Genomic DNA, 23,346 nt, shown 5'->3' with positions numbered 1-23,346 from the left:
CAAGAATCATCGCCATATGGCTTCAAGAACATTGAGTGAATTGGGGGATTCACTCTAGGGCTAATAGAATTAGAGAAGAGGCCATTATAGTAGTGTAATACATTTTTCATAATCAGAAGATCAGAAGTATAAAAGAAAGAACAAATCAAAGAATAAACGAATCGATTACTAACCTTTTAGAAGAAGAACCGATGAAGAAACTCGAATGGATGCTTGAGGATCTTCCTTGGCTTTGGAGGAGAGGTTATAGGGTTCTTCCCATGTTCTCCAAGGGCTTAGAACTGATTGTGAGTGAAAAACATGGAGTTCCCCCCCCCCTTTAAATAGCATAAGAAGTCCAAGAATTACTAGGATTTCACCAAACTGACCAAACTGCCCCTATTGGTTGATTGGTTGCCAAAGAGGAAGTTCTAAGGTTCTTCCCACGTTATCTAGAGACTTAGAAACCTAGTGGGATTGTTTACCACGAAATTCCAAGAAATAAAGCTTTTAAAAACCCTAAAAACAGAATTTTACCAAATTGCCCCTGCTTTGACAACTTGCCCAAAAATAGGGATTTAATGGGCCTAACTTCAATAACTTTGGATGGGCTTCTTTCAACACATAATACTACTTACCTAGTATGTAGGGATGTCTTCAAACCAGGTTAAACTAGGCTTTAGGCCCATCAACCAAGTTCTTCATTAATGGGCACTTCGACTCCAAATCAAATAAAGTTTCCATAAGGAAGCACCATCATCAATATCCATGGGTTTCGGGTCAAACACCATGTCTTCTAATTGAGATGGCCCACAAAGACTTCTTCCTTCATTTTAGGACTTCGTATCTACACTCAGGGAGAGGTCTGACTTGACTTCCTAGGACTTTCCAAGGATAACCACACGGTACATAAGGTCCAACTCTAGGTCAAACATTAAACTAACCCTTCGATAAGCATGCATTTACCATTATTTATTGGGATAATTACTATTGCCCCCCTGTAGTTTGATTTTATTACTAATAAAACCCTGTTCTTTACGAAATTACTATTGGCCCCCTTCCTTATAAAGGTGTTAAGTTGCCGTTAAGTTTGAATATGTAATGTCTAATTTTCCCTTCATTAAAATTAAGAAATCAAAAGATGATGCTACCCCATTTATAAAACCAGATTAAGTGTCAACTTTACCCTAAATTTCATTTATTTTGAATTAATGAAATGGGCAAAATCCAAATCCGATTTGGTTTCCCACCTTCACAAAACTTCATCTATTTTGAATTAATGAAATGAACAAAATCCAAATCCGATTTGGTTTCCCACCTTCACTAAACTTCATTTATTTTGAATTAAAGAAATGAACAAAATCCAAATCCAATTTGGTTTCCCACCCTCACTAAACTTCATTTATTTTGAAAAATTTTTAGGTGATATTCAGTTTCCAATTTGAGTTGAATTCGATTTTCCTTCCTCTTCCATTTCTATTTGAGTTTTATTCAATCATTCTTTTTTTTTTTTTTTTTGAGAATAAAACGCATTATAGTCTCTCTTTTTTTGTCCACAGTTAATTAAGGGTACTACTTAACCTGACAAAAGGGTAAATAAGTAAAGAGATAAGTATAAGGGTATTTTGGGGGTTTTTGAGAAAATATAAAGATGCCACATCCTCAGTTAACTAACGGAACTTAACGGTAGGGGGCAATAGTAATTATAGACAAAGTTGAAGGTTGGATTAGTAATTTTGAAAAGTACAGGGGATACAATAATAATAAAATCAAAGTACGGGGGGCCAATAGTAATTATCCCTTATTTATTTGATTTAATTCCCCATACTTATTTAATTAAAGAAAGCTAATTGAGTATTTTTCTGTATTTTTTAGGAATAAGGTGATTTTGGATATTAAAGATAATATGGAGTAAAGTTGGCAAATAAATTAGATATTGGTAGATTTTAAATCATGGCATTCAATCTTGCTGCTCAAGAAATCATGAAAAGTGAGATCTTAGCCAAATTGGAAATAGGTGGAGGTCTAAGGAACAAAATTGGTAATAAATCTGAAAATCGGGTAAACAGACCTACTTTCAGTATTTTGGGCATATCTCTCTCGTATGATCATGGATTTCGGTGATTTAAGATGCTATAGAACGATAGTGAAAATATCTACAACTTTCTAGTTTTGAGTTTTTCCAAAATCAGAACGAATAAAGGTCAAATCTATGGGTAAAGAAAGGGGATTTATTGAGTGCGGGAGACATAAAAGAGAAGCCAGCCACAGAGAAGAAAAGAAGACGGCAAATGCGGCCCTCATCTCTCTCATTGCTGAAGAAGAAGACCACATCTCTCTCTCTCTCTCCCTATGTTTCATCTTTATTTTTCTTATGAACTTTGTGATAATGAGTAGCTAGTTCCTTTTCTTTGAGATGTAGATGAACCATGCTTATTTCATTGATTTGATTGTTCTATATCTTCTAGTTGATTGTGTTTGAATTTGGCCAAAGATGTTCTATAGCTCAGCAAACTAAGCATGCCAAGCTTCCGCAAATGACGATAGTCTTGCGAAGATAGGGCATATCTAGGAAGACCATCCCTAATTTACTTTGAAGTGTAGAGTTATATCGGTTAAGAAAAATCATTGAGAATTCGAAATCCCAAGGATCTTCACATATTCATAGTTAACGTTTTTGCATTAATTAGTAGATTTAGTTTAAATTTAGTTTTGTTAAATTCAAACTTAGTAACTTAGCCTTTTAGTTTCCCATAGTTCGACCCCGTACTTTTTGCTTGCTAGATTAGTATAGGATTTTATTTTTGATTGGTTAGCGACATGATCAAATTTTGGCGCCGTTGCCGGGGAACCAAAGCACGGTTGCTAAGATTGATTTTTGTCAATTAGGCATAATTTTTAGAGTAATTTTAGTGTTTTTAATTTTTATTTTTTCTTTGCTTATTTAACTAATCTCTTTTTCTTTTGTTTTGTAGGTAATTGCAAGAGTAGCGATTCGATAATTAGTTTAGGTTGTTATCTTTTCTTTCTTAGATATAATTGTATTTAGGACTTTTCAATTGTAATATTTGCATTAGATTGGGTTGTTTAGGTAAATTTTTTAAAATCCCCATCCTTCACATCCCACATGTGTAACTTTTGTTCGAAAGATCACGTGGATTGCGCTTTAGGTACGTCCTAAACTCTCCCTTTTGCTATAATTATTTTCTTTTAATTCTACTTATTTAGCTTATTCTTTTTTATTATTCTTCTGTGTGTATGCATGGTCGTTGGTCCCTAAACCCTGAGTTGACTCCACTTGACTTAGAGTTAGAAGAGACTTTGGCCAACCTTAGAAGGCAAAGAACCATGGCAAACTATGAGCCTCCAATGAGACCCTTGAGTGAGCATTTCATTCCTATGACATATACTCCAATTTCTTGTATTAAGTTGCCTAACATAGAGGCGGCTCAATATGAGATCAAGTCTAGTGTGATTCAAATGCTACCATCTTTTTATGGACTTGCCAATGAAGAGCCTTATAAGCACTTAGATGAGTTTTTAGAGGTGTTCTCCACAGTTAAAATTCAAAACCTCTCAATTGATGCTTTAAGGTTACTTCTTTTCCCATTCTCCCTTAAAGATAAAGCTAAGCATTGGCTTCATTTTTTAGGCAATGTTAAAATTTTCACTTGGGTAGAAATGCAACAAGAGTTCCTTAAAAAATTCTTCCCCATTGGTCGAACCAATAGCATTAGGAGAGCGATAACAAGTTTCTCCCAACAAGAAGGAGAACAATTTCATGAGGCTTGGGAAAGACTAAAAGAATTGCTTAGAAAGTGCCCCCAGCATGCTATTCCTAAATGGCAATTGGTTCAATGCTTTTATGATGGCCTTAGAGACCGACATAGGCAAATGGTTGATTCTTCTTGTGGTGGGACTTTCATGCACAAGAATGAGAATGAAGCATGTGAAATTTTTGAGACCCTTAGTGAAAACTCCCAACACCATGCTTCAGTAGCTAGGACTGAGATTCCATCCATTGGGCAACCAAAGAGGAGTGGTCTCTATGAGATCAATCCTACCGTTGAGATGAGTGCTAAGGGTGACTTGCTATCTAAGAAATTGGATTATCTCTTGTCATTAGGACAACAAACCCCATCTCCACTTCCTACAAGTTTCTCTCCACCTAATTAGATTGAAGCATGTGCTTTATGTTCTAGCCTATCCCATCATGTCACTGATTGTTGTTTGGCTACACAATACCCTAAGTTTGTTAAGGAGCATGCACATTTGGCCCAAGGAGTCTCTAAATTGGGCAATTATCCATATTCCAATACCTACAACCCAAGATGGCGAAACCACCCCAATTTTTCATGGCGAAACTCAATGCCCAATCCCTCTAATCAAATACCGTATAGGCCACCTCCATTTAATATGCAACAAAATGCCTATAGGAATGAGCAACTATCATCTCCACAACCCTCACATAATTCATCATTTGAGGATAAGGTACTAAAGGCGCTTAGTGGACTAGAGCAAAACACTCAATTGTTGCATTCTCATTCTCAATCCCTTAACAAATTGGAAACCCAACTTGGTCAACTAGCTGATGCCATCAGTAGGAGGGAGGTTGATCAATTGCCTAGTCAACCAATAGGTAACCCTAATCATCAAATTGGGTCTAGGAAAGAACAAGTCCAAGCAGTCTCTATTGTGACATGTAGTGGGAAGGAATATTATGCCCCTTTGCCTACTCCCAAGCCATTGCCCATTGATCTTGAGAGTCGAGAGGAGGTTGATTTGACCCATGAGACTGGTGATGATGCACACAAGCCTAGTAAAGAAACTCCACCTGTGAGTATTCCCCATCAATTTCCTTGTAAGGGGTTGCACATTCCGATTGTAGAGGGTTATACTCCTAAATCTTACATTCCCAAAGCTCCCCAATTCCAGATTCTAGAAAGAATGCTAAGATGTAGGAGATAATTGATTTATTCCAACAAGTTCGTATCAATCTCCCACAATTAGATGCTATCAAGCAAGTCCCAGCTTATGCTAAGTTTCTACAAGATTTGTGCACCCAAAAGCGTAAGTTGAAGACTCAAACACCTAAAACTGTGCACCTAACTGAACAAGTTAGCTCGGTAATTTCCAACCAACTGCCTCCTAAACTTAAAGATCCAGGTACACCTTTAATTTCATGTGTCATTGGAAATTTATCCATAAGTAAAGCATTGCTTGATTTGGGAGCCAATGTGAATATTTTACTCGGTTCAGTTTATGATAAGTTTGGTCTAGGAGATTTGAAATCCACTTATGTGATTCTACAATTGGCAGACTGCTCAATCAAACGACCCCGTGGGCTACTTGAAAACGTTTTGGTAAAGGTTGAGGATCTATATTTTCCTGTTGATTTTTTGATCCTAGATATAGACAATACAAATAAGTTACCACCAGTCATTCTTGGACGGCCCTTTTTAGCCATTGCGAATGCTTGCATTAATTGTAGATTGGGTGTCATGGACATATCATTTGGCAATAAGAAACTTAGAGTCAACATCTTCAATGCATCCATAAGCTCAACTAGGGATGAAGAGTGCTTTGCGATTAACTTTATTGGTGAGGTAGTGGCTGATTATACTCCAAAAATGTTTATTGATGATCCCCTACAACATTACTTGCCATTTGGGGAATCTAACCTAAATATTGAGGAAGTCAACACATTGTTGGACTCTTCCACTTCTTTGGAGAAGTCACCATTCACATTTAGATTTGCGCCTCCACCTCCATTGGCTGCATCTTACTGAGTCTGGCTGAAGACTCTAAACTTAGCGCTTTATGGGAGGCAACCCATTTGTTTAGATGTTATTTCTTGTTCTTTTTCTTCTCTTTTCTTTGTTGTTAGGTTTTACTGTTGCGTGCTCTATCATGATTTCAAACATTGGGTAAACTCTTTCCTCTATTTGCTTCTATCATTTTTTTTTATATATCTTGAATGCACTGAGGTCATTGCATAATTTAAGTGTGTGGGGGGGGGGGGGGATTTCAACTCGAGTAAGACTTGTTGATAGTTGATAGAGCATTGTCACAAAGATAAAAAGTGCCCAATTTTTTCTGTCTTTGGTAAGATAAATATTTTAATTCCTTGCTTAGATACAAAATGAGAGTTTAAGTATTTCAGAAATCCCATCTGATGTAATGAGCACCCTCTTGAGAGAATAGTAATGGGTTTTACATTTTTAGACTGAGGTTGAATTGGAAAATAGGAACTCCAGGTAGTCCAAAAGGTTTGACCATCTAGTTGTCTTGTATTGCCTTGTGCTTATGGTGACAAGTTGAGACCAATTTTAGACTATTGAAGTATAATGTGAAAAAAAAAAAAAAAAAAAAAAATGCTGAAGTTTAAAGGTTAGACCTCCTTCTTAGTAACCGGGTCTCGGTGTCACCAACATCATGCCTCGCATCAAACAGTTGGGGTGTCTTTGGTCCAGTCTTGGCCTGTAGCCTAGTTGGCTTGAGTAAGTAAGTTCGAGGGGTATTCTACACCTAGTCCCTTAAGGCCATCTGGCTTGAGAGCGGCTGACCCAACACTCGTTACATAGGCCATCTAGAAAGCTTAAGAGGCAAGACATTGCACGGACTAGAATTGTGAGCATTAAAGAAAGAAGTGACGTAATGTGCTTATAAAGGTGAAATGTCTAAGAAGGTCAATATTGCTTAGATCTTGAGTTCTTGGTATTATTTGGTACCTAGTTTAGTCTTATCTGAGGGTGAACTGGTAGACTGAAGATAAGAGGAGACTTCTCGATTGAATTGTTTGCCTAAGAGCTAGACTCAAGAGAGGGTGTAAAGAGCTTAAGTGTGGGGGTGCCTATATTCCCTTTAATCTTTAGTGGAGTGTCTTTGTCTTGGAATCTATCTTTTTACTCTTACTACTGCCAGAATAATTAGAAAATCACTTAAGAATTTTGTGTGTATATTCTCTGCAAACACTCACGAGACACAACTTGTCCACTAGGGTAACCTAGGGGTTTAAAGGCTTGTTGCACATGCTAAGTGCAACCGTGATTCCTACAAAAGTGACTTAGGTTTTTCTTTCTTTATTTCCCGTATTGCATTTATTGTTTCATTTTGCTCGAGGACTAGCAAACACTCAAGTGTGAGGGTATTTGATAAGCATGCATTTACCATTATTTATTTGATTTAATTCCTCATACTTATTTAATTAAACAGAGCTAATTGAGTATTTTTGTGTATTTTTCAGGAATAAGGTGATTTTGGATATTAGAGATAATATGGAGTAAAGTTGGCAAATAAATTAGATATTGGTGGATTTTAAATCATGGCATTCAATCTTGTGCCCAAGAAATCATGAAAAGTGAGATCTTAGCCAAATTGGAAATAGGTGGAGGTCTAAGGAACAAAATTGGTAATAAATCTGAAAATTGGGTAAAAATACCTACTTTCAGTATTTTGGGCATATCTCTCTCGTATGAGCTTGGATTGCGGTGACTCAAGATTCTATGGAATGATATTGAAAATATCTACAACTTTCTAGTTTTGAGTTTTTCCAAATTCCGAACGAATAAAGGTCAAATCTACGGGTAAAGAGAGGAGATTCATTGTGTGCGGGAGACATAAAAGAGAAGCCAGCCATAGAGAAGAAAAGAAGACGGCGAATGCGGCTCTCATCTCTCTCACTGCTGAAGAAGAAGACCACATCTCTCTCTCTCTCTCTCTCTCTCCCTATGTTTCATCTTTATTTTTCTTATGAACTTTGTGATAATGAGTAGCTAGTTCCTTTTCTTTGGGATGTAGATGAACCATGCTTATTTCATTGATTTGATTGTTCTATATCTTCTAGTTGATTGTGTTTGAGTTTGGCCAAAGATGTTCTATAGCTCAGCAAACTAAGCGTGCCAAGCTTCCGCAAAAGGACGATAGTCTTGCGAAGATAGGGCATATCTAGGAAGACCATCCCTAATTTACTTTGAAGTGTAGAGTTATATCGGTTAAGAAAAAGCATTGAGGATTCAAAATCCCAAAGATCTTCACCTATTCATAGTTATCGTTTTTGCATTAATTAGTAGATTTAGTTTAAATTTAGTTTTGTTGAATTCAATCTTAGTAACTTAGCCTTTTAGTTCCCCATAGTTTGACCCCGTACTTTCTGTTTGCTAGATTAGTATAGGATTTTATTTTTGATTGGTTAGCGACACGATCACCCTTCTTCACCCAAAACAAATAGGGTGTCCTGGCTAGGTTTGGGCTGGATTTCACATCTATAAAGATAGGGTGCATGGGAAGTCTGAAGCCACTAATGAGAGCATCTTCATATACAGCAAATTCACCTAGGGGATGTAGGTGAGCTCGTTCATAAATAGAGGGTACTCTAATCTTGAAATCATCAGGAATAGTGTATTGGGCACAAATAAGTTCTACATCATCCTCAGTCTACTCGGAAGGAAAAAAGCTAGGAACCGAACTGCTGGGGTCAAAATCTATATGATCGGGAGTGCAAGGTAGGTTTCTTTCTAATCAAGTTCGAAAGGGGAAAGACTGTTCAGCCATCTTTTCCTATTCAAACTAAACCGAGCACAAATACTTAACGACCTAGTTTCCTCATCACTAAGAAGATTAGGGCGAGTTCTAGGAGACAGTTCTAGATTGCAAAAGTATCACTCTACATGTCTGTAGAACCCAGCCCTAACCTTGACCCGGGAACCTTGTTATTTGTAGGTCCAGTGACCCGAAGTAAAGTAAGAAGTCAGCTTTGGGCCATCCCAGTGGAGGACTTGGTGTCTGGCTTTGAATCCATGAGAGTTGATGATGAAGTTCTATTTATGGAAACTGAATCTTGATGAAGATCGGATTGGTTGATGGACTTGAAGTGCTCTCTATCTTGGTTTGAAGGCATTTCTACCTATTAGGTAAGTCACTTGATATGTGTGCAAAACCCCTTTAGGATTGGATTTGATCTGGGCCTTCAATTCCCTGTTTTGGAATTGCTGTCTGCATTGGTCGACTGATTGGTCGACTGGACCAGTCGACCAATCCACTCGACCAATGGGTGTTGTCTTTGGCAATTAGGTCTTGCTTGCTCTATTTAAGTCCAATCTCGAGTCTACTTCGTATTTGCTGCCTCCAAACTCTTTGGAACGAACCAAAGACCTCTGCAAGTCATCTCCCTTGCATCCTTGGTGATTTTCTTGACGGATCTTCGTCAAAACTCTTCCATTTGCATCAAAGGTATGTCTACACTCTCTTCTTCTCCTCCATCTCTGTTTTTCTTTCCTTTTTGAGTTGAGACAGTAGAGGAGATGCTGCATTCTCTGTTGCAAACATCTCTGGACTTGTCTCTCATGATCATCCTAAGGATTTATGGCTAAAACAATGATCTTAACCATGATCATTGCAAGCTTTTGAAGGAATCATGATCAAACCATGATCTAGTCTTTGTTTAACTTCTGATTTGAATTCTGATCTCCTTGGATCTTCTATATTGATCATGTTAGTAGTCAATTGCTGTGTTTTCTTTTCATGATCCATGATCTATCAATCTCTAGTTGTTTCTCTTCTACCATACCATGTTTTCTTCATGAATCATGATAGTTACATATATGGTAGGTTTTGTTTCCTTATTTAGATTTATGCTTTTAAGCCTATTTCCTTGAAGATCTAAGTATGCTTTTCATGATACCTTTACCTGAAGCAATGATCCATTCTCCTATTGTTCTTGTCTTTGATTTCTATCTTGAATTCTTCAAGATCCATGGTTGATCTAATTATGGTAACTTTTTGTTTCCTAATTTGGATCTTGATGGTTTGATTCGATTAGTGTTTTGAGGTCCCCTATATGTTAGGTTACTACTGATGTAGTTTACCCCTTGATTAGTACCCTTTTGAACCACCAAATTCGGATTTTATATCTTAAAACTCTGTTTTTTTAGGCTACTGTCTGCATTGGTCGACTGATTGGTCGATTGGACCAATCGACCAATCCACTCGACCAATGAGTACAAAGCAACTCCAGAATTGGTCTGTGTTGGATGTTTTGGTATCTTTTCTGTTAGGGATCTTTCCTAATATGTTGTATACACTTGTTTAGGACCTTCTTCTCAAGTTTGCCAAGATCTTACTTGATTTCTTAAGATTCCTTTGCGAGTTATAAAAGGTAAGGATGGTTACTTCTTTAACAACATAAATTGCATATCTTAGTTTCTATATTTGAATCTTGTTAATTTATTTCTTTAATTAGATTCTTATAATGTTATACTACTGTGGTACTATCTTGATATCAGTAGCGTTACTTATTCATATTGAATTGACTCATGTATGATTTACTTACCAATTATATACAAAGTGATTGTAATTATTGATTTCTTTCCATATATGAAGTTATCATATATGTGATGATATGAATTGATGCATGTGTATGCTTAAGTATGGTTTGGAAAGGAGAGGTGTCCTTTTGACACTTCTGTCCTTGGACTACTACGGGAATATTATGGGATGTTTCCGGAGATGCCCTCTGGACACCTTCCTAAACTATTGGATGACATATCTAGGATTGTCTAGTAGTGTTTGGCTAGGATGTCCTGTTATGTCAGACCCTAATCGGAGGGGTATTGAGACCGAACGACCCGTGGTAGCAATGGGGATTCATGGGCGCTCAAGACCGGTAACCAACCCGTGAGAGGACAGGAATCACATTGTGGGGGCCATTTATTGGTAGGGTTGCATATGGTTAGACTTGGGCTCACGGGCGCTCAAGACCGGTAACCAACCCGTGAGAGGACGTGAGAGCTTCCCGTATATGTGGATGATCAATAGGGTTGATGAGTCCGTAGTCAGAGACTATGAGGACTCTAGTGTGAAGGATACCGGAAAGGATCGTCAGGGACGAGGAATGGACGTATCTGGATCTGACTTGATGTAACTAAGTAGAAGACTTGCATTTGGCTAGGCTTTACCCTGACATGCGCCGGTACTTAGACCAATGGTGATGTGAGAGAGTGGTGACCTATACCCCCAGCCATGGAATGTCCCGAGGGATGCCGGACCCATTACCAACTGATGATGAGTGATTGAGACCTTCCTAAAGAAGTACGGTGCTATGACTTAAAGCATGTCTGCCAATAGAGACCAGCATATATAGAGTTAGATTCATTCATTCATTGCTTGTCTCATACCATATTGCATTTATGTTTGTTCTGAAATACTGCCATTTATGTTATTATGGATTTAACTGCCTTACTGAGTTTCTTTGAAACTCATTCCTTTATTGTACAATGTTTGTTAGACTATTCTATAGGTACTGAATATTATGACGGCCCCTATGAAGAAGCGCAAGGAGAAGAGGCATATCTCCAGGAAGGTGATTGCGGTTACAACAATTACACTGAAGATCCCGCGAGTGGTTATGCTCCGTACGATGCTTAGTCCGACCATTGAGTGGAAGCGCCCTTGTGCTGTTTATGAGATTTATACTTATAGGGATGTTGTCTATAAAGTGGAGAACAATTTAGTTACCCATTGTACTTGCTACTGGGATTAGATTTTGTCTTGCTCATTCTCTTTTAGAACTACTTTTCCGCTGGTTGTAGAGTGGGATTTTGACTCACTTTACTTATTTGTTTTAGACACTCTGATTTTATCTAGTACTCTGATTTATATATGATTCATTCTTTCCTTATTTGGATCTATGGTTTATCTTCCGCACTTTTATTATTATTGTTCATGATTATGTTATTGTTTATGTGGGAGGTTGATTACTCGATACCTGATCTTCGGGCTGTGGATCACACTCTCGGGTATGCCAGATAGGGTACCAGCTGGGAGGATGTGACAGATTGGTATCAGAGCCCAAGGTTCGAGGAAATCCTAACCACAAAAGACAATAATTGAACATTCCTGAGCCATTGATCTGAAATGACTCCTCTACTCTTAGAAGTGAATAATAGAACACTTGGATTAGAAACTTAACCTATGAAGCATAACATAACATTTCCGAATAACATACCATAATTATACTTAAACAAATGTCACTAATGCAAAGAAAAGAAAGGTGCATAATATACAATAATTAAGTGAAACAAAATGAACTTCATTAATTTCAAAAGCTTTTACAGCGATTACATCTGAAATGCATAAATGAAACCTTGCCATGAACCTTCTAAACCCCATACAATGATGTTTTCACCGATATGACTATGATTGATTCACCTCATGATCATTTACTACACATTTCCATGATTTATTGCTTACCAACTTGCTTTATTTACCAAAACTGAGATGAAGCTCATGATTAACCTAATCTATACCTTGCATATGTGCTCCATGTTACTTCTAAACGATTCCCTACCTAATCCCCCATGTTTTCCCCTAATTTGCATTGAGATATAGCCAATGCCATGATCTACAACTCTTAACCTTAATATGTCAATTTGGGGATTTCCAAATGGACCATTGGATTATGAAAGTTTCTTGATAATTAGTGTCCCCATGTTGTGCTTAGACTATCCTCCAAGTTTCATGTCAATCCGAGACCCGGAAGACCAAATCTGGGCAAGAATCCGAAAAGCCAGCTTGTCTGTCTTGGAATTGATTTGGTCGATACTATTGGTCGATACTATCGACCTAATGTATCGACCAATTGAGTTGCAGTCAGCAACTTTTGCCCAGTTCTGATTCGTTTGATCTCCGATTGTTCTGATTTCTTCTCTAACCTTTCATATATGCTTGTTTAGGACTTTAAGACTATTTGGGCCATCGCTTGTGATCTTGGACCATTCTCTTCTCCGATTCAAGGTAAGGATAGTTATCGATGTAATTACCTAGGATATGGAAATCTTGACTTGGTATTCCTAACCTAGTAAATATAGTTTCTATTTCATATTCTTATCGTGTTAGACTTGCTACATATGTCTTTTAATAGTAGCTTTGTGTTTACATTATATTACTTCAATGTTTTATCATGTTTATCAATTTCAATATATGATGACTTATGTCAATGTCATGAATTGAATGTTTATTATGAAATTGTATCTTGTGAACTGGTATGATGAACTTGGGCATGTGATTGCTTAAGTATAACTTGGGATTGAGGGGTACCCTACTGGTGCTTCTGTCCTTGGACATCGGAGGGAATAGTATGGGATGTTCTCCGAAGGTGTCCATTGACGCTTTCCCGGGTTATTGAATGACATGCATAGGATTTGTCTAGATGTATGGCTAGGATGTCCCTATCATATCAGACCCGATTCGGAAGGGCATTGAGACCGAACAACCCGTGGTAGTAGTGTGGATTTGTGGGCGCTCAAGACCGGTATCCACTCCGTGAGAGGACATAAATTGCATTACGGTTACCCGAAAGGGGCCATTTATTGGTAGGGTTACAAATGGCTAGACTTGGGCTCACGGGCACTCAAGACCGGTGAAATGATCTGTGAGAGGGACGTGAGAGCTTCCCGTTTACCATTTGTGGATGGCCAATAGGGTTGATGAGTCCGGTGAGTAATATCCGTGACTCTAGTGTGAAGGATACCGGAAAGGATCCCGAGAGGGGAGGAATGGAAGTATCTGGAACTGGCATGATATGATTAAGTAGATGACTTGCATTGGGCTAGGCTATACCCTGACATGCGCCAATACATAGACCAAACGGTGATGTGAGAGAGCGGTGACCGAAACCCCAACCATGGATTTGTCCGAGAGGGATGCAGGACCCAATTCCCCCCGGTGATGAGTGACTGAGACTACCTAAAGAAGTATGGTGCTATGACTTAAAGCATGTCTACCATAGATGACCAGCATACTTAGAATAAAGTCATATTGCATTATATGCCTCACATCATCTGCATCATTTTATGATTATCTTGTGGTTTATGTGTGGTGGGATAACTTCCTTGCTAAGTTCTTTTGAACTCATTCCTTTTCTGTTGCAATATTTTGTTAGGCTATTCTACAGGTGATTACTCTGATGGCACCCTCCCTGAGGCGGACCCAGATACCTCATACTACCATCCGGAGGCTGGCTACGTTGAAGACTTCGGTGACCATACCAAAGAAGATTACCAGGCGTACCAGGGTTAGCCCCGGAGTTGTATGGGAGCAGTCATGTTGGGTCTCCATGGTCCTCAACTTTGAAGAAGATATATTTATTATGGAGGAGACTTATGAGTAGTTACCCCTTCTTTTGTGACAGTATACTTAGAAGAATTGTAATAACTTTAACTTACCTTTATAACTTGAGACTTGTATTTAACTAAATTTTGACCTCACTTCCGTTTGGTGAAGGAGTGGATTCCGCCCACTGCCTTCTTAATTTATTTGATTTGATATTTATTTCCGCACTCTGATTGTATTATCGTCGATGTGGATTATGTGGTCCCTGAACTATGGATCTTCGGGGCTGTGGATCACATCCCGGGTATGCCAGATAGGGTACCGGCTGGGTGGATGTGACACTAACTCTATGTATGCGGGTCTCTATTGGTAGACATACTTTAAGTCATAGCACCATACTTCTTTGGGTAGGTCCGCTCACACCCTCAACCATTTAAGATATCTTGGGCAATCAGTTGGTAATGTGTCCTGCATCCCTCTCGGACATTCCTTGGTTGGGGATTTGGTCACCACTCTCTCACATCACCATTTGGTATAAGTATTGGCGCATGTCACGGTAAAGCCTAGCCAATTCAAGTCATCTACTTAGTCGTATCAAGTCAGATCCGGATACGTCCATTTCTCCTCAACCATTTAAGATATCTTGGATTCTTTCCAGTATCCTTCAAACTAGAGTCAGCGTATTCCCTCTCGGACTACGGACTCATCAACCCCATTGGTCATCCACAAATAGTAGACGGGAAGCTCTCACGTCCCCTCACGGATCATTTCACCAGTCTTGAGTGCCCACAAATCTCCATTGCTACCGCGGGTCGTTCAGTCTCAATACCCTTCTGATTATGGTTTGACACGACAAGGACATCCTAACCACACCACTAGACAGTCCTATGTATGTCATCCAATAATTCGGGAAAGTGTCAATGGGCATCTTCGGAGAACATCCTATACTATTCCCTCCATTGTCCAAGGATAGAAGCGTCAATAGGACACTCCCCAATCCCAAATTACACCTAAGCAAGCACATGCTCATTTCCATCATACCATATATCGATGATACATCATCATATTGAGAAATACACCATAGCATCACATGATCAAGTGTATAAGTAAATGACAAGTATAAATAGACATGATAAACAAAGTAATTAAGCATGGTGTTACTGGCATAAGGTAACTACAGAAATCATATGATGTCTAGAATCAACTAATAAGCTAGGCCTACTAAGTTGCCAGCAACAGTGTACAAATCATACAGTCTATGTTATATGGCGATAACCATCCTTAACTTAAATTGCGATGATGATAATCCAATAATCTCAAAAGAATGATCCAAAGATGGTATTAAGACCCTAGACAAACATAAATGAAAGATTTGAAAATAAATCGGGAAAATCGGAGGTCGAACGGGTCAAAACGGCGAAGAATGCAGTTCAGCACCAGCTTGGTCGATGCTCCTTGGTCAATGGGATTGACCAAAGAGGATCGACCAAGAACAGTATATGGCTGCATAGAGTATTTTGGTGATTTGGTCCGAAATCGGTCTTCCGGGGCTCAGATCGATCCGAAACTTGGAGGGGATGCTAAGAAGAGTAGCAGGAGACTACATAGCAAGAATTAACATGATCCAATTGTCAAATTGAAAACCCCCAATTTGAAACCCTAGGTTCAACTTGCAAGACCCATGTTCTTCAATGAAATCAATTGTGATTGCAAGAGAACTTAGGAATTCAATTAAGGGAATGATGGGCAGTAGATTAGAGATACATACTAACATATAATCAGCCCTATTTAAAGGAATCAGATTAGGCAAAGGATTCACGTTGTCACGAAGAAAATCATAATAAGAAAGCAAGAACATCATATATAAGAATCATAGCATGAATATGATAGGAAGGGGGTTTATTCAAAGCAAAAGAGGTTGTAGAAGAGGTGGTTGCAAGATTGCAGCACCTTCTTCCTAACCTCAGTAGCAAGAGCAAGAGTAGATAGGAGTAGACTAGAGAAGGGAGAAGACATTACCAATGACTGGAAGAGGAGCCGGGCCTGGTGGGAGTTTCTGCTAGAGTTTCCCCTGCATCAACACCAAGTTCTGCCCACCTACAGCTTGCTCACTCAGACAAATAAAGTGAGCATCCTCCCCACCAGTTTCTTCCTTATCAGGATGTGGCATATAACATGATTTTGAAAGCAGCTTTAAGGTTCTGTCACCTAGAATATTCTGATCAGGTGAAATTGCAAAGCTTGGATGTGGTTCTTGGGGAGCTGAGTCACCAAATGATAACTCAGAAGCAGCCTCAGCAAAGAAACACACCTAACGTGAACTATACAATTTTCTTTTAAGCCCTAGACCCACCAATGAACTGGAGCCGCAACTCCTCCTTGGAGGTCTAATGATTTCAAAAGAGAGGAATAATTAGATATGTTGGGCTTTCCTGCATCTTCCATAAATCCCCAAACCATGGCTTTCATCTCCTGTGCGATCTCGGAGCCTGGACGAGCCATGTCGACGGAGAAAATAGTGTTGGACAGCAAGTTCAAGGTTGTGGCAAAGGCATCTTGACCAACACCAATAGCTCGACCCAGTTGGGTGTTTTCAAGAACATGATCAAGGAGTTGCTGAACCTTAAGGCGCTGCAGAGATTCATCGGCGTCAAGTTTCTGGGTTGTGAAAATATGATGATTACGGAGCTTGCAAAGTTTCTCCAGCGTAGAGAAGCAGAAAGCCACACTATAAATGATTGATGGTGGTTCAGTTGCTCAACTGCATCCACAACTGTTCGACCAACGAGTGCTTGGTCGTGGGTTTGGAGAATTCCTTGGGCTATAGCTGCTGAAGAAGCAACTATGGTGGTTAAACCACCGAGCTTCATAGTCATCAGAGGACCATAAATCTTTGCTAAATCAGCGAGTGGCTCGCTGGGTTTGTGCTATGATTCAAGATAGGGATTGAAGAAGAAGACGAGGTAGAAGATAAGAAGTAGAAAAAGCCGAGACAGAGAAGAAGGATATAAGGGAAATGAGAGATTGGTTTTTTGATATCTCCCTGCTTTACACATGTAGTGTTTTTTTTTTTGTTATAAAGATCCACCACTACAATGAAATGCTTAATAAAATAACAGCCTAACACTACAATGAAATGGTTAATAAAATAACACCCACTAACTCTCTCTCTCTTTCTCTCAACTCTAAAAATCATTAATATCGATTCCTCACTTCTTCTCTTCAACTAAAAATAAAACCAATCAATTATTTCTTCTCTCCCATTAACTCTTTTCCACTCACCCCAATTTCTTAAAATTAAACCTCCCATTTACTCTCTTTCTTTTCATAAACTACTTCTCCACTCACCTCTCTCTTTATTTATTTATTTTTTTAAACATCTCCACTAGAAAATGGGTCCACATCCAAAACTTCGATCGGAAGGCTCATAGATGCCGCCGATTCGAGGCCCGGGTCTTCGAATTTCAGTCAATCAGGGTTTCTAGGTCAAGGTCAGGGTTAGGCTGGGGCTGGGGTTGGGTTTCACACCGCTACTCTTAGAGCAAGCCCCTTCACTATCAGAAGAAGGTTGTCTAACGAAAGACCTAGGGGGTTTAGAGGCAACCGACTTAACACCCATGACAAATAAATGTTTCAAGCTATATATAACAACAGAAAAAAGAGAAGAAGCAGGGAGAAAAAAGAAATGGAAAATAACTTTAGAATACAACATGAATACAAAATGGAAAACCATCAAAATCATAAGAAGAGAAAAACGAACTTACTTGTTGGAATAAATCACTGGAAGAAGCAAGAGAGAGAGAGAGCTAGGCGAAGAAATTTCTTAACAGAAGAACTGTTCTTCGTAAAAAACCAAAGGTACAAAAAGACGAAATGAAGAAGATGAAATTTATACCTTCTTAATTCTAGATCCAACAGTCATAACCAAAGACTAGAACTTCTCAAACAAGATTCCAATCATCTGGTTACAAAAACGTCTCAACTCAGTGGTCTAGATCCCTGGAAGATTAAAATTCTTAAACGGTTCCAATCTAAGGAACTAGATCAAGAGTGTTTTAATGGATAAGATCACAAATTTTTGAAATTCAAAAGTCATGATTAAACACCATAAATACATAATGACATGTCAATAAAGCTGGTATTAAAAAGACATGCGTAGTCATTTCAGTTTTTCTCTTCGCAAATGTTTTGCCAGATGACTTCAGCAAAATGATGAATATCTTCAAGACCAGGTGTTCGGGTGTAAAGCCGCATAAGGCAGGTATGATTGGACATAAAGTCTATAAAGTTTGAATAGTGTGAAGCTTGAACTTGAAAGACTGGGGGGATTATGATAAAGAGAATATAAATAGCCTGAATTGGTTTGGTCAGACTTGGCCCGAACAGACTTCACCAAACCAATTTACCGACCATATCAGGGTCAGTCAACAAACAGGAATACCAAATACCATTGGACTACTAATCACGGAATACGTATTCAAAAAGGACTCAAGAAGTAGAATCCGTATCGGAGCCCAAGTAAAGTATGTTTCCGAGATAAATTCAAATACCAAAGAACCTTACAATAAGGCAGGTAATCATAAGGAGAAGGTATGTTGAATAGAGCTATCACTATTCTGAATCTTATTGTTCATTGCTTTCTTGTCTTCCTTAATCGAAGAGATTCCTAACTAGATCGTCGGAGGTGACACTTGACCTCCACGGTCAAGCTCATTCTTATTGTCACATCCCCCTAGCCGGTACCCTAACTGGCATACCCGAGTGTGTGATCCACAGCCCCGAAGATCAAGTATTGAGGAAATCATCCTCCCACATCTGCAATAACATAATCATGAACAAAAAATAATCAACATTTTAATATTATAAAAAAAAAAATCCAAATCAAGAAATGAATATCAGTATAATCAGAGTGCGGAAAATGATACCAAATGTAAGCACATCACAAAGAAGTAGAGTGAGGCGGAATCTCACTCCATAATTACAGCGGAATGTAGCACGTAAGTCTAAATAGAATTACAACTGTTTCTAAAGGAAAGTAAGGAAAGAAAGTCAAACTGAACTACGAGTTTTCTATTCTATAGATAACGTCTTCAAAATAGTGGACTTCATCAATCCAACACAGATGTTCCCATTCTACGTTATGTCTAATCGTAGTACGCAATATGATTGCTCGTGGGATCATCAGTGTAATCTTCATTGTTGCCAACACCTTGCGTGTAGTACGCTTCATCGGCTTGCGCTTCATCGTATTGTCCTTCATAGTAGTCAGTACCTGTAGAATAATCTAACAAAAAGATTGCACAAAAAGGAGTGAGTTCGAATGAACTTAGCAAGGAAAGTTAACTCATAACAACATAAATAACATGCAACACAACATAACAAGATGCAATGCAATATGAAACATATAATGTATATATGCATCTAAACTCTATGCATGCTGGTCTTTATAGGCAGACATGCTTTAAGTCATAGCATCATACTTCTCTGGGTAAGTCTTAGTCACTCGGCTTCGGTTGGTAGTGGGTCCGTCATCCCTTGGGACAATCCATGGCTGGGGGTTAGGTCACCGCTCTCTCACATCACTATTGGTCTAAGGATTGGCGCATGTCAAGGTTAAGCCTAGCCCAATGCAAGTCATCTACTCAGTCATATCAACTCAGTTCCAGATACGTCCATTCCTCGCCCCTGGCGAACCTTTCCGGTATCCTTCACACTAGAGTCCTCATAGTCCCTGACTACGGACTCATCAACCCTATTGGTCATCCACATATGGTAAACGGGAAGCTCTCATGTCCCATCACGGGTTGGTTACCGGTCTTGAGCACCCGTCAGCCCAAGTCTATCCATATGCAACCCTCCTAGTAAATGGCCCCCACAATGTGATTCCTGTCCTCTCACGGGTTGGTTACCGGTCTTGAGCGCCCATGAATCCCCATTGCTACCACGGGTCGTTCGGTCTCAATGCCCTTCCGACTACGGTCTGATATAACGGGGACATCCTAGCCAAACACTGCTAGACAACCCTAGGTATGACAACCAATGGTTCAAGAAGGTGTCAATGGGCACCCCGAAACATCCCATGCTATTTCTGTTGATGTCCAAGAACAGAAGTGTCAAAAGGACACCTCTCAATCCCAAACCATACTTAATCAATCACATTCACAGATCGGTCATGACATACACAATCAACACTTCATCATACAAAAGAGGATGTAAAAGCATGATCCAATCATTAAACAATATGCAGTAATAAACATTTCATATAAGCTTGAATAATGAAAAAGAAAATATAAGTAAAGTACTACTGTACTTACAGTAGTACATCATAAGTATAAAATACAATATCAGTAGTCAAACTCAGAGTTTCTTAAATTAGAAACCAAAATATACGCGATTTATGTTATTATGAAATAACTGTCCTTACCTTAATTATCGTTGAAGATAATCCAAAGATCAAAGAGAGAGGTTCCAAACATAGCAATAAAACCCCTAACAATCATAGATACAACATTAGGAAAGAAGCCTAAAAGATTGGAGAGCAAATGAATCAAACAGAGCAAAAAACAGAGCTTTTGAGTTCATTGGTCGATTGATTGGTCTACTGACCTAGTCGACCAACAAAGTCAGTACGAAGCAAATACGGGAAATTTGATCCGAAACTCAATCTACAAGGTTCGAAACTTCACGAAAATTGGAGGAAAACCTTAGAATAGTATTCTAACACTAAAGGAGCAAAGATTAGGCACTAATAATGATAAAAAAAAAACACTACCTTCCAATTTGAAATCATGGTTTCTCCAATTGGGTGAAAACCCTAGAATTCGATGAAAAATGTACTACGAAATCACGGAAAAGACTAGGGATGATTTAGATCTCATCCAAGAAAAAGGTAATCAGAATCAAATACAAGTATGTCATGAAAATTAGATTCAGTCGGCTAAGAAATTAGATCCATAAGAAGAATTAGGGTTTCAAGAAGAATTTTCAGGTTTAGGGTTGAGATCACTATGATGATCATAGACCCTAAAGAAAAGAATGAGATCATGAAAGAGATGGTTGCAAGAATGCAGCATCTTCTTCCCAATCTCAAACAAGAACAAGATCAAAGAAGGATAATTCACAACACCGAAAAGATTACTAACCTTGTATTGGCAAATCCAAGATGAGAGGCTTCAGATCTAGCGAAGAATTCTTCGAAATCACAGAAGAGAGTTTCAAACGAGTCTTCCCACGTTCTCAGAGTGTTTTGGAGGTAGAGGACACTAAGAAACACGCAGTGTGCTTAAATAGAGAGTGAAGAACCCTAAAATTGGATTTTCTCAGATTTAACACACTGTTGGTCGACTGGCCCAGTCGACCAATCAATCGACCAATCAAGTCAGCAAGGCCCAAACAAAGAATTGGAGGATCAAATGAACACCAAACCTAAAGGGCTTTTACACACACATCAAGTGACATACCTAGGGTCTAGAAATGCCTTCGAACCAAGTCAGATAATACTCCAAGTCTTTCAACTAATCTCATCTTCAGTCAGGTTCAATTTCCTTTCTAGTTCAGAGCAAGTTTCCATAATTGGAACACCAACATCAACATACATGGGTTCAGAGTCAAACTTCATATCTTCCACTGAGATGGCCCACATTTGACTTCTTCCTTTACTCCAGGTCAAGGTTAGGGCTGGGTTTCACACTTGCAGGTACTTTCGATTGAGAGGACGAACAAGATTGTGCAGCAACAAACACAATGTTTTGTTGCCCTTCCATTCCATCAGTAAAAGCCTTTGGTCCAATAAATTCATCCCTTTGAAGTGGCCAGTTTAGATTGATTGCTGAAATTAAATAGAAAACCCTTTTTGTTTCATATTCTTTGTAAAGAAAGAAGATGAAGTAATGCTTACAGAAGCTTTCTTTACACTTTCTCTTTCAAGAGCAGGCATTGAAGGAGGAAGACAAAGAAGGGAAGCTAGGCTTTGAAACAGTAAGAAGACAAAGAGGGGCTGATATGGAGAAAATATGATCGAACTTGGTTCATTCTTGGTTCGACCCTCGACTCCGGTCGGGACGAAAGGAATCGACTCACTTTCGAGCGAGCCAGGTCCAGGAGATAGCTTGCTAAGGAAGAAAACTAACTCAGCCACAAGCACGCCCTAATCCGATACGTTCGGAATAGGTTAATCAACCTAATGATGGCTAGCAGAATTCGGTGGCTGTCACTCATCGCTATCATACGGATAACCATCAGATAACGATCGGGTTATCCTAGGAGTCATCTACTAGTCCAAACTAGTAGAAATCTATGACTCAATGGATCTATCTGTTAAGATCCAATGACTATCCGAAGAAGGCTTAATACATCCAACGAAGGAGATTCGAAGGTATACTGTGAAATCCAGCCCAAACCTAGCCAGGGCACCCTATCTGTTTTGGGTAAAGAAGGGTTTGTTTAAATGTTGACTTTGAAGTTGGACCGTGATTTCAGTTTTGTTTAAATGTTGATTTGAAGTTTGACCGTGATTTCAGTTTTACTATCTTTGAAAATCTTAGGAAGCCATGTCAGACCTTTCTCTTAGGGTTGATCCAATGCCCCAAAATGAGGGATGATGTCTTCGTGGGCCATCTCAGTAGAAGATATGGTGTTTGACCCAAAACCCATGGATATTGATGATGGTGTTTCCTTATGGAAACCTTAATTGATTTGGTATTGAACTACTCACTAGTGAAGAAGAACTTGGTTGGTGGACCTAAAGCTTAGTTGGACCTGGTTTGAAGACATCCCTCCATACTAGGTAAGTAGTATGATGTGTTGAAAGAAGCCCATCCAAAAATATTGAAGTTAGGCCCATTAAATCCCTATTTTTGAACAAGCAGTCCAGGCAGTGGCATTTTGGTAATTTTCTGTTTTTAAGGTTTTTAAAAGCTTTATTTCTTTTAATTTCGTGGTAAACATTCCCACTAGGTTTCTAACTCTATATGGAACGTGGAAAGGACCTTAGATCTTCCTCTTTGGCAACCAATCAATAAGCAGGGTCAATTTGGTCAGTTTGGTGAAATCCTAGTAATTCTTGGACTCTGTGTGCTATTTAAAGAGGGGGAACTCCATGTTGTTCAATCCCAATCTGTTATAAACCTTTGGAGAACGTGGGAAGAGCCCTAGATCCTCTCCTTCGAAGCCAAGGAAGACCCTCAAGCATCTGTTCAGATTTCTTCATCGGTTTCTCTTCTAAAAGGTTAATATTCAATTCGCTTCTTCTTTAATTCA

General features: G+C 38.9%; 1 non-coding gene across 1 annotated transcript; it reads right to left on the bottom strand.

Moving 5' to 3' along the window:
* Positions 1-3,708: 3,708 nt before the first annotated feature.
* On the bottom strand, positions 3,709-3,815 carry LOC148998774 (small nucleolar RNA R71). The gene has a single exon (XR_016171115.1). It is a non-coding gene; the product is annotated as a small nucleolar RNA R71 (small nucleolar RNA).
* Between the last annotated feature and the right edge of the window lie 19,531 nt (positions 3,816-23,346).

This window comes from Hakea prostrata, unplaced genomic scaffold (assembly GCF_041222555.1).
Source record: "Hakea prostrata isolate BN-2017 unplaced genomic scaffold, UWA_Hpros_2 contig_142, whole genome shotgun sequence".
Classification (NCBI taxonomy): domain Eukaryota; kingdom Viridiplantae; phylum Streptophyta; class Magnoliopsida; order Proteales; family Proteaceae; genus Hakea; species Hakea prostrata.
Note: the sequence above shows the minus strand (reverse complement) of the source record. Positions and strands in the feature narration are given on the sequence as shown.